Source organism: Neopsephotus bourkii, unplaced genomic scaffold (genome assembly GCF_033783945.1).
Source record: "Neopsephotus bourkii isolate Nb327-2 ecotype Australia unplaced genomic scaffold, CSIRO-AGI_Nbou_v1 NB_1154, whole genome shotgun sequence".
NCBI lineage: Eukaryota > Metazoa > Chordata > Aves > Psittaciformes > Psittacidae > Neopsephotus > Neopsephotus bourkii.
In genome coordinates, this window is record NW_026901640.1 from 4,579,875 (window position 1) to 4,591,917 (window position 12,043).

Here is a 12,043-nt window from a genome sequence, read left to right on the forward strand (position 1 = left end):
ATGTATTTATCAGATAAAATGTGAAATCTAGTGGGTGTGTTTGTGGCCTGCAGGACTACTATTAATCATAGGGACACTATTTCTTAATGTAGATTATCTCCCACATCTGGGAGACTGTGATAAACTGGAAAGAGCTCAATCTAGACTAGTTCCCAGGGAATGAAATGGCTTTATTAACCTTCATATTTATAAACTGCAGGCATGAGTAATAGTGCTAATATACCCTAATTTTCTGTTGATGGGCTGGGAAGCAATCAAATGGGCATGTTTTGGTGACACAGTTTTGAGATTAATGTTCTTGTTTACCCAAACAAAAACTTTAATGATGCTGACAGTCACATTTGCAATGTAAATACACAGGAGGGGCTGTGTGAGAGAGCAAGAATGAGATGGGGCTTACAGGAAACAATATATGGTCAAGAAGTTTGTTTTCTTCTATGTCTATTTGCCATCGGGGAACGTTTCCTGAGCCCTTTTGGCACTCTCACATAAAAAGCCATTCTACGGAAGCTGTTCACCACCACTGGGACTGTCCATCCCCCCTTTGTGAGCATGCAGTGGCTGTGCAAGACCAAACCTTGCTGACACTGGGTGAAGAAATTTCTGGTGAAGTTCTATTTGAAATGGGGCTTGAAAAAGTTCCTATTTGAAAGTGAGTGTTAAGGTATAACTTGTTTAAGATATAAGGTTTACAGAAAAAGGGTTGTTTGCAACTTTGAGTTGCAGGCAGAAACTTCTTAGCATCTTCAAGAATTGTTAGCATGAATTACCTGCATGAGGCTGGGGTACTTAACTGTCAGATTTAAAATCAGCTAAAAAGGATGTACATGTTTAGAGCTCTCCAAACCTTCCTATAACTTTTAATGGGTGAAATATTCCTATAGGAACAATGTGTTCTTCTCTGAGCAGCTCATTTGCCTGGGCTTTAACCTTTGCTGCTCTGGCTCAGAATTCAGTGTGAGCTTACATTTTATAACAAGCTTTGATAAATATCCTTTAACTGCCTAGGGACTACTCCTAGCATTAAAATCTGGATTTGTCACAGGGACACTTCACTGTTTCCTTTGAATATTTCTTCTCTAAACCTTGGCTATTGAAAAGGATTATAATTTATAAATAACATTACAAGAGCACTTGAGGCTTGCCTTTTCTACACAGGACTTGGGAGTCCCTGATAAATAAGGGAAAAAAAGAAGAAATACTTTAAAAGTAATCTCAGGCTGGACATTGTATTTGGCACGTGGTATGATACTGGCTCCCTTGAAAGTGTGCAGAAGAGCCCAGGTGTGAAGCACAGGACTTTGCTGGCAAAGTAGTTGGTGTGGTTGTATGCATGGAACTGGGCTGTGTCCCCCTTCAGAGGGTGAAGGGCTGAGTTATTTCAGACTTTCTGGCTTGTGATTTTGGAAAGTGGGGCTTTGGGTCGCTGATTAAATCACATTTGCCTGGATTTTAGTTGTGATTCATGTAGCACAGAAGAAAGGAACAAAAATGTGGCTATATGGCCCAGTTTTCAAATGTGAGTCACTTTTGGGTGGAGGCAGGCACATTGTTAGTTTTGTTTCTTTTGCTTCCTTTGCGAATCAGTCTTTATGGTGTGTCCAAGGAAGTTTCCCAAATCAAACGCTGGCAGAACTGCTCAGCAAATGGAGTTGTGGCTTAATGCCCCCTTGTAAAGCTTTACCTCCAGCAGAGCAGAGATATTGTAGCTCAGGGAAGCAACCTTCAACCCCACTGGAACCGTGCAGATGGAATTTTAGAGCTGTGACCTGGGATTTGTTTTATCTGCAAGGATCCTTTCTGATGTTGAACCTACAAGAAAATGGATGTCTGTGGGATCACTTTATCCTTCCGTATTTTGCAGATGTGCAGTGCCCTCGCAGACTGATACGGTTGGAGAGCAGCTGAAGTCTTCCCTCATTATGTGTCTGCATGAATTTGGGTTTTCAGATGCTGTTGTATATGTCCAAAACCCTCAGCATTGACTTGTCAAACAGAAGAAAATGCAAGATTCCCCATGTGGAGGCTGAGCTGCAGGTCTGCTTGAATAGCATCCTTGCTTTGGCTGGTAGCTAGTACCAGCTGCCTCAGCATAATGTAAGGGACTTTCTATTACTCTATAGCATGGGGAGGTAGGTGGGGATGGAGACTTCCTTCCAGCTGGTTACTGAAAAGTCACAAAGGTTTCTATTCCAGGAGGAAAAGTCTAACTCCCAAGAACTCGGGGGCTTTTCCCATTTCAGGACAGTTCTTGAAAATGCATGCCATGATTTTTGCTCTTGATCAAGTTACCTTCTCTATCAGTCCTGGCAGGGTAATGGATTGCCAAAACCCCCATCTCTCAGCTGTCATGCTTTCAAACCTTGGCATCTTTTTGCTTCAGGCTTTTGAGCATAACTGGAGCAGGTATGGAGCCTATGGTTATGTTGACTCTAGCAGCTACTTTTTTAATAAGGTTTTCTTGCTGTTGGGGTCTTTACTGGTTCACAGATCACTCAGTCCAAGGTTCCAGTATTCATCTTTGTGCTCACTTGCTCAAAGCCATTCTTCCTGTGACTGACAGCAATGAGGGTATCCTGTGCTGTATAAGACTGGCAAGGCCTTTCATCTGTGAGCTGAGAAAACTGCAGTGCTGTCACCTGGGTTGTGACAAGCCAGAGCTTTGTACCTGGAGCAGGAAGATGCTGATGTGCACTAGCAAGGTTCTGCTCCTCTTTTGTTATGTTCAGGAGTATTTGTGTGGGAGTCTGCTCCCTGTCCTGGTCTTGTCCTGTCTGTCTTAGCCCTGTAGAAGGTTGTTTTGCATGGAACCAAGCACTGTTGCTATGGGCAGCCTGATGTTTAATTGAGAGGGTTTAAGACACGGAATCCGATTGCAGGTCGAAGACCTTTTTACTTCAGATTACAAAGATTATATCCATTTCAGATTATGTCCACACGCTCAGAGCTACAATGTGATTGGTTAGTTGCTGCTGTCCACGTGCACAATACAAGCTTTTAATGGGTTAGTCTGCCTTTTCAACAAGTTCCTTTCGACCTTCTCAGTTCCTTCTTCTACTTCTCATTTTTGTCCTCTTTGTTCTGCTTCTTTGCTCCACTTTTCTTGCTCAAGGTTAGTTCCCCAAAGATCTAAGATTACAGAGTCTTGCTCAAAGTTAGTTCCCAAAGAATTAAAGTCACTCAGCATACTCTGACCAAGCTCCAGCTCCTCTTCTCCTACATCTAATCCACTTTCACGAAACCCCCAGGTGGTTCTTGCCTGTGGTGCCAGTGATGGATGAGCCTGAACAAGTTGTCAGCTCTTCTATCTGTCCTCTTGCAACTGCAGTATTGCTTCTAGAGCTCTGTGGGTGTGAACTTCAACTCTTCCTTCATGTAATCCATGAACTTTAATACTCCATTTAACAACTCCAATGGGAATGTTGTACTAATGTTTCTTGCTGCCAGACAGGCTTTTTCTCTGACAGCCTTGCCAACGTTTTCCCTCAGTGCTGGTTCTGTTAGTCCTGGCTCCAGCCCTTGATTATTGTGTTCTTAGTGTTTGTGCCTTTCATTTGTTAAAAAGCCCTGGAGCCTTTTGATGGATGAGGCTATAAATCATGAGAAGGCGAGGGGTTCCCTCTTGTTTGGCCTCTGAGGGGTTAAGTAGGAAAGATGTTCAGGCAGAAATGGGTTATTCTGGGTGTCATTTTCCTTCTCTGGGTAGAAACTTCTCGGGAACATGATTTTTCAGCTAAGGCACATCAATGTATTGAGCCATGTGGCTAAAAATGATAAACTAATTTAACTTAGGGAATACTACTTTGCATGCTGTTTAGGTCTTCTATTCTTTTGTACCCCTGTGATATTAGTTTGAAGACTTTGATGTAATAAAATGGTTACATTGACATCATGGAGAGACTACATCAAAGAGGAGAAGTGACAGTTGTATGTTCTGTGGGTCATGTTTAGATGTGGCAGTGGATGAGTTTAGTAGGCATATTTGTAGGAAGTCTTTTGAAACACTTGAGCTGTGATTTGTCAAAGGGGCAGCAACACCTCTGCCTTGTCATAGAATCATAGAGTGGTTTAGGTTGGATGGGATGATAAAGCTTTTCCAGTTCCAACCCCCTGCCATATGCAGGGACACCTTACCCTAGAGCAGGTTGCTCCAAGCCCCTGTGTCCAACCTGGCCTTGAACACTGCCAGGGATGGGGCAGCCACAGCTTCTCTGGGCACCCTGTGCCAGCGCCTCAGCACCCTCACAGGGAAGAGCTTCTGCCTAAGAGCTCATCTCAGTCTCCCCTCTGGCAGGTTAAAGCCATTCCCCTTGCCCTGTCCCTGCAGGCCCTTGTCCAAAGCCCCCCTTCAAGTTTCTTGTAGCTCTGGAGAGGCACTGGGAGCTGCTTTAAAGTCTCCCTGGAGCCTTCTCTTCTCCAGGCTGAACAAGCCCAGAGATCCTTGCTTGTGACTGTGCCCTGTGTCTAATATCCTCTGCTCTTGACCCATCGAAAATGGGCTTCTGTCTTCCCATATGCTGTGTGCTACCTTTGCCTGTATAGCAGCAAAAGGGAAGAGATAGGGTTTTTGCCTTCACCTGTAGAGGAGGTGATCATAAGTCCTTATACCTGAAGTTCAGCTGCTTTTATTCAGGTCTGCTTCTATGGCAGTAGCAAAACCCCTTCCTGCACCAGGAGCTGTGCTGAGCCTGGAGGTATTAGGGAATTGAAGCCTATCCCCAGGTTTTCTCATCTGCCAACGTGTTTTCTCATCCTTTGTCATCACAGACCAGAGGATGACTCCTCAGTTTTTCTGGTGGTGAAGTATTTCCAGGGCCTGAAAAGCTGGCTCTTGTCACTGCTTGCTTGATTTGTTATGGAAAGCCTGTAATTTGTTTTGGATTTACTGCAGGGCTTTCTGCTAAATCAGAACTTGAGAAGTTTGCTCTGTGCAAAGTTAACTTTACTCTCACCACTCAAACCCTAAATAATAGATATGAAATGTTTATTAAGCAAATAAGTGAAACTCACAGGGCTGCGAATTCCATTTTCCACAAGAAATACCTGAAGTCAGTCACTTGCCAAACTGAACAAGTTGGGTATTGCAGCTAAGGGAAAAACAAATCATTTTCCTTACAGGCTTTCACATCAGGATGGTATGTGGGAGGGAATTACCATCTCTGTGAGGAAAAATGATTATTGAAATGTGGTTTTGCCCTGCCAGTCAGACAGTTTTGCTTGTTGTTCTTATGTTCAGGTGCTTTCCTCAGGGGTTGCAGTAGGAGGCACGACAGGCAAACCCGTTAAATTCAGACAGACTTTTCCTGTATCTGAAGGCTGTGTTGGGCAGGATTTTTCACTTGTACTTAAGTCAATTGCTGCATTTCTAATATTATGATAGCAGGGGATTGGAACCGGATGCTCTTTAAGGTCCCTTCCAACAAAAAACGTTCTATGATATGATTCTATGTTTTCCATAATGTAGCTTTTATTCTTCTGGGAGACTTATCCTGGCCTGAGATTGTAGAGCAGACAGGCCAGCGTGCGTCCACTTTGAAATCCTCCATAGCATTTTGCTCTGAGTAGCTCAAAAATCTGTGTTTAGATGGTAACTTTCCTTTTCAGTTGAATGACTGGGCCTAGTTCTGGCTTAAATGGTAGCTGGTTGGAGGAGAAGCTCTTTGTTTAATATTTACTAGTTAAAAGATGAAGATTTTTATCTCCATCCTTTCTTCCTTTGTGTGAGCCAGTGCAAACCTCCTGGAGTTCAACAAGGCCAAGGGCAAGGTCCTGCCTCTAGGTTTGAGCAATCCCAAGCATGAGCACAGGCTGGGTACAGAATGGATTGAGAACAGCCCTGAGCAGAAGGACTTGGAGGTGTTGGTTGACAAGAAACTCCCCATGACCCGGCAGCATGCACCTGAGCCCAGAATCCCCCCATGTGCTGGGCTGCACCCCCAGAGTGTGAGCAGCAGCTCATGGAGGGGATTCTCCCTCTCTTCTGCGCTCTGGGGAGACCCCCCTGCAGTCCTGATCCAGCTCTGGGGCAACAGCACAAGAGGGATGTGGACCTGCTGGAGTGAGTCCAGAGGCCATGGAGATGTTCTGGAGGTTGGAGAACCTAGTGGAAGGTGTCCCTGCCTGTGGCAGGGATTTGGAGCTAGATGAGCTTTGAGATCCCTTCAACCCAAACCATTCCGTGATTCTAGGATTAATATTTTACTATTGAAGCATCTTGATGATAAATCAAGTCTCAAGAAATGAGCTTTTAAACCCAGTAAATGACAGGTACTTTACAGTGCTGACTTTCAGGGAAGTTCTGCTGTGTTATAGAAAGCAATGAAATCCCACCCAAAAATTCAGCAGAGTGAAAGGGATGTAGAAGGTGGGAACAGCTTGGACCCTGTTGTGTTACTGCTCATTAGAAAACACCTTCCTGAAACTGTGAACAGAGTTTTACTCAAGATGAATAGGAAAGGTAATAACCTCTGTCCCTAAATGGTCCTGTTTCCTATGGCTCCTATTTCCTTTTCAGGTGCTTATTAGGACCTGTGTTGTCCTTGAGACTCTGAGTCTGTGGGGTTAGTTGTTTTTTTTTGGATTGCTTGGGTGGGTGTTTTTATTTTTCTTTTTTCTTCTGGGGCACCTTTATTTTCTGAAATTTTGCTCGGATTCAAGAAATCTGTAGTTTCCTTTGTGATGCCAGCAGTTGGTGGGTAGGCTCAAACTGGAAGTGTTTGTATGAACTTCTTGATGTCTTTGCCATGAAGAAAGCTTGGATGGGAGTTAACCTCAGTTTTGTGAAAACAAAATGTCCTCAGTTGGTTTTTGGTTGATGTTTATCCATAACTCCTTTAATGTTTCAAAACCATCCATAAAGGGCTGATGGATTACAACATGTATGAAATATCAAAGTAATTATTTACACTTTCATGCTTCTCTGTGCAGATGTAAAACAATAAATACCCATAAAGTCTCAGAAGTGACACTGAAACAGTGGGTGATTCACAATTTGTTATGTGCTGGGGTTTGCTTCTCCTACCTGGAACTCTGCTAATATGTGATCCTGCATGTGGTTTGAAGCAAGCTCCAAAGGCTCAACTGTGTCTATAAAGTGGCATCTGCTGGAGGCCAGACTTAGGTGGTATGCTGGGGAACAATATTTTCCTGCAGGGCTTTTGGTGATGACTGTGGTTGCACATGGCTGCAGGCTGAGGTGGCTTGTGGAGGGCACAACTCTGTAACATCCTGGCCTAAGTCATGGTAGTGGTGTGGTTTTCTTGCTGACCTGTCCCAGGTAATTGGGACAATAGATGCTTGTTGCTGCAGGCAATGGTTTGTTCTCTCTGGTTTGTGCTTGGTGGAGATACGAGGTTATGTGCACTTCGGCTTAAACCCTGGGGGTCCCACTCACTCTCAGATGAGGTTCAAATAGCTTATTTCTTAATATGTCCTAGAGAATGTTACTGAATCAAACTGGTTTGGGTTGGAAGGGAATTTAAAGCTCATCTAGTTCTACCCTACCTACCTTCCACTAGCCTAGGTTACTCAAAGCTGTTGCTGTGTTAGAACAAATCTACTTGGGTTTTGGTGTGGTGATGACTTTTATTTATTTATTTATCTATCTATCTATCTATTTATTTTAAATATATTTCCTGTCATAAATCACTGAGGGGTCAGAATCTGATGGGAAGAGAGATAAAAGGCAGGTTACAGGAATGCAAGAATTAATATGTGGATACTGTGTGTCAGTTTTAAGCTTAGCAAGTCTGTGGTTGAACTGTCCTGCAGTGTTTAAAATGTGATGCTTGGATCTAAATAGTTGTAATTCCTTGTCTTTAAACAGAGAGAATGTGAGCTCAAGGAAAGAGATGTTGGAATGAGCATGACTAGAGAAAATGCTGGGAGGAAGGAGGAGGGTGGGAAGTGAGCGATGATAACCCCAGCTCTGAGAGGAGCACTCACAAAACAAGGTGAGGTTCTGCAAAGAGCAGATGGTGGCCCAGGCTTTGAAGTCGTAGAGGTAAGCTTTTAACAGACCGAGTGACAGATGGTGCTCTTTGTTAGAGGTACTGCTCTGAGTGCTCAGTCACGGCAGGCTCTGACCAGAAAGAAGCGGGACAGGGCTTAGGCAGGGGCTGTTTGTACGTGATTGTCGCAGGGTAGGAACCTGAAGCTGAGTAACATATGTGGGCATGACGCACTCTGAGTGTGGTGAGTGTATCAGAGCTCAGAGGGTTTAATGTGCTACTAAGGCAGCTCGGGAGAATCTTTATAGTCCCACATGTCTTTTGCTCCGAGAGTGAGAGCGTATGTTCCTTAAAGACTACTTAAAAATCAGCTTTCCCCCTGGAAATAAAGCCATTTCAAACTCGGATTTTGTTACTGAAAGTTTAGTTTCAGAAAAGAAAGTAGTTCAATGGAAGTTCACCAATTCACTGATTGGATCAATGGCCTTCTAATGAGCTGTAGAAAACCTAATGCCCTTTTTAAAACAAAGGAAGATAAGCTTAAGAAGGGCTGGACTGAGGGTCCTGCATTTCAGAAGCTTCAGTTCTGAGTGGCAGAGCCAGGAGAAGGGTGATGGGAGCTTCTGTTCAGCTGGAGACTGAAGGGAGTTTAATTTCTTTTATTTCTTAGGATGAGAGTGTATGCAGTGTTTCTTGCTTGCTAAATTGATAGTGTCTCTCCTGATGCTGCTGAGAACACACTTGTGGTTATTGCAGTGGAGGCACCTGGCTTCAGAGCTCTGATCTTCTAACTGCATCCTGTGTGAGTCCAGCAGCTGTAGGACCCCAATGCCTTTGTTCCATGGGATCAGCATGAGCTTTTGTAGGTGACTGGTGGTACTCATGGTCAATGTTGTCTTTTTTTTTTTTTTTACATTAACACAGCTATTTACATACATTTTCCATATAGCACAGCTATAAAATATAGAGCTATTCTTTAGATTTGTAGTCTGAAGGAACAAAGTGAAGGCTTGGCAAGGAGCGGCAGTGACTCTTCCTTCTCTTTGTGTCCATTGTGGTGCTGCTGGGACCAATGGAGAGGTTGTAGGAGGCTGGTTCAATCCATCTTTTCAGCTTCAGTTCTGAAGGCTGCAGTGTGGCAGTTAAACTGCAGTGTGCTGCAGAGCAGCCGCAGCACTGTTACAGCCTTAGGTTTCTTATTTATTCGCTTATTTAGTTACTAGTGTCTGTGTCTGATCCTGAAGTCTCATTGTTCTGTCTGCCTGCAGGCAGTTGAGGGAACTGGTGGTTCTGGCAGCCCTGGAGTGTGCTGCTGGAAACGGTGGGGTTTAGAGGTTGGAGAGGCAACTGACTCCATGGAAGGGTGCACCAAGTTCCCTCAGGCATCTCATGTTGCTTTAGTGCATGGGAGCTTGAGATGGGCTATTCTGCAGTGCATGGTCTGTGCTGGCTCTGCCTTGTGCTATGGTGGTAGTCACAGGAGTGTTTCACACTGACCCAGTCTGTGTTGGTTTGGTTTTGGGCAGTGAATGAAATTGTGCTTTTCTGATGGTCTGTAGAAGTGGCCACTTGGAGAATGAAAACAGTGCTGGGGGGAAGGTCATCTTCCTACCATAATTTCTTTGACACAAGCTCCACAGAGAACTTGTGATGTTCCAGAGACCAGGAATTCATTACCCTCAAATCACAGAATCACAGAGTATTTTGGGTTGGAAGGGCCCTTGAAGCTCACCCAGGTCTAACCCCCTGCCACAGGCAGGGACACCTTCCCCTGGAAGAATCTAGACTAGAATCCTTCCAGCCAAGTTCCCAAATTAACTGTGAGGGGGAAGAGGAGTGTCATATGTTTCCTTGCAACTAACACAAGACAGGCTTATGTGGCTATAAAAATAAAACAACTCCCTCCTTCCCTCAGCACCTTTTCCCCCCAGAATAATAAGTGCAACATAGTCAAAACTGGTTGCTTTAGGTGTAGGTTCACTGTCTTTTCAAGATTATCCCTGAGGGCATAATTAGCCCAAGAGAAGGAAAAACTAGTCCTAGTGATTCAGGAGAAAGCTGTTCTTGGAAGTTGTAGCTGTATACCCGGAGTTTGCCTTTGAACAGTGTCTCTTCAGACTGTTGCAATGCTCACTATTTTGGTTCATCTTCAGATAAATTTACTTTCCTGTTGGTAAACTGAATATCGCTTAAACAGTGGTTTTATTTTAGCCCTGGCATTGAATTTCAGCTAAATATAGCCTTATTTTTGGGTTGTGCAGGTGTTAGTTGCCTGGCTGCAAATACCTTTATAAATGCTGCTCTGTAATAAGTGGCTTTTTAAAGTCATGGCCAATCTTATGTTGGGAGAAAATGCTGATTCCCTTTTCATCCGTGTCCAGTCTTGTATAAAATACAAACACAGCACAAACTATTTAGTGACTCCAAGTAACAAGTATAGCAAGAGAAGGAGGCTTACAGGTTATTTGGCTGTGTGTTGTATTTGCAGTGGTACCATTCTGCAGTGTTAATGCTTTAGTAATCTCATCTGTTTAAGTAGATGTCCAGAAATAAACTGAAAATAGAAGCAAACTTTTCCTATTAGTGTTTTTTTTTTGTGTGTGATGATTAGACACACCTGAACACATTCGCATTGGCTTTCTGCAGTTGCTTGTATGTTCTTGAAACAACCCTACTGAGCTGGAAGGTGTTTTTTTTCTCTTGGCCTGGGTAGGGCAGGATTTTTTATGTGGTGCAGTTTACCTTTCCAGAGCTCAGTCTCCCCTCGGGCAGGTTCAAGCCATTCCCCTTGTCCTGTCCTTACAGGCCCTTGTCCAAAGCCCCTCTCCAGGTTTCCTGCAGCCCCTTTAGGCACTGGAGCTGCTCTAAGGCCTCCCCTTCAGGAGCCTTCTCTTCTCCAGACTGACCCAGCCCAGCTCTCTCAGTTTGACTCCAGAGCAGAGCTGCTCCAGTCCTCACAGCATCTCCGTGGCCTCCTCTGGACTCGCTCCAACAACTCCACATCCTTCTTGTAACTATAAAAAGCTGCAGTGTGAATCCATGGTGGTTCCTTCAGTGTCCCCTCTATCAGCTGTCCTTATTTTATGAGACCAAAATACTAACTCCTGTAATTCTTACTGCCCTGAAGTCAGTACAGCATCAGCACAAGGACTGTGCTCTGTTGGAGCGGTTGACCCCTGTTAGTCTTTACCACTCTTTGATGTGCCAAATGTTTTCTTGATAGTGATGGTCAGGCTGAAGCCAAATGAGTGGTGCTGAACACAAAAGCAAAGGCTGGCACCTGGGGGAAGCTGTTTTCTGCGACTGACTTTGAAGTGTTTCGTGGTCAAGCATGATGTCACCCAGTGACAGGCAGTTCCATCATCCCTATTGGGGCAGTTGTATTTAGCAGTGCTTCAAATTGACTGTGTGCTTCTTATGGATGTGCAGGAATAAACCAGACAGAAACCAAACTCAAAGCCTCAACAAGTCAATTGCTTGCTTAGAAGATTCCAGTGACCTGGATTTCTTAAGCTGCTCATACCATGTATTTCTGACAGTCTTTTTGCTGTGTTCTTTTCTCCTGTAGCACTACTAAATAAAACTGTGCTTTTCCTGTGGGCAGTGCAAAGGGAATGGATTAATGATACCCAAAGATAGACCCCACTGATATTGTATCAGTCTGTGGTGTCTCTGCTACCACAGGTACAGTTTTCCTGCCGTCCAGTTGTATTGTTCTGTCTTTCCTGGTTAAGTGAGCCTACAGTTTAGCACCAGCATGTCTAGGATACTCCTATTTTACTTGTATCTGAAGGTAGGTGATATTAGGAAACAGCTTGTATCTCAAATAGCTTGGGCTACTTCAATAACAATTATTTTCATGTTTTGCCTTCATGGATGATATGAAGATATACTTAGATGTATGTTTTTCAGTATATATGGGCAATCAAGAGGCTTAGTTCAGAAAAATATTGAAAACTGGGCTTTTCATGTGCTTACCAACCTTGTTTGTGATTAGGTTTTTAAAAGCACTTGTTGGCTTTTGCTGTCCATTCCTTGACTGAGGTTCCAGTGCCTGCAGCTCTGAGCAGTTCTGACCACCTAAAATTGGCTCC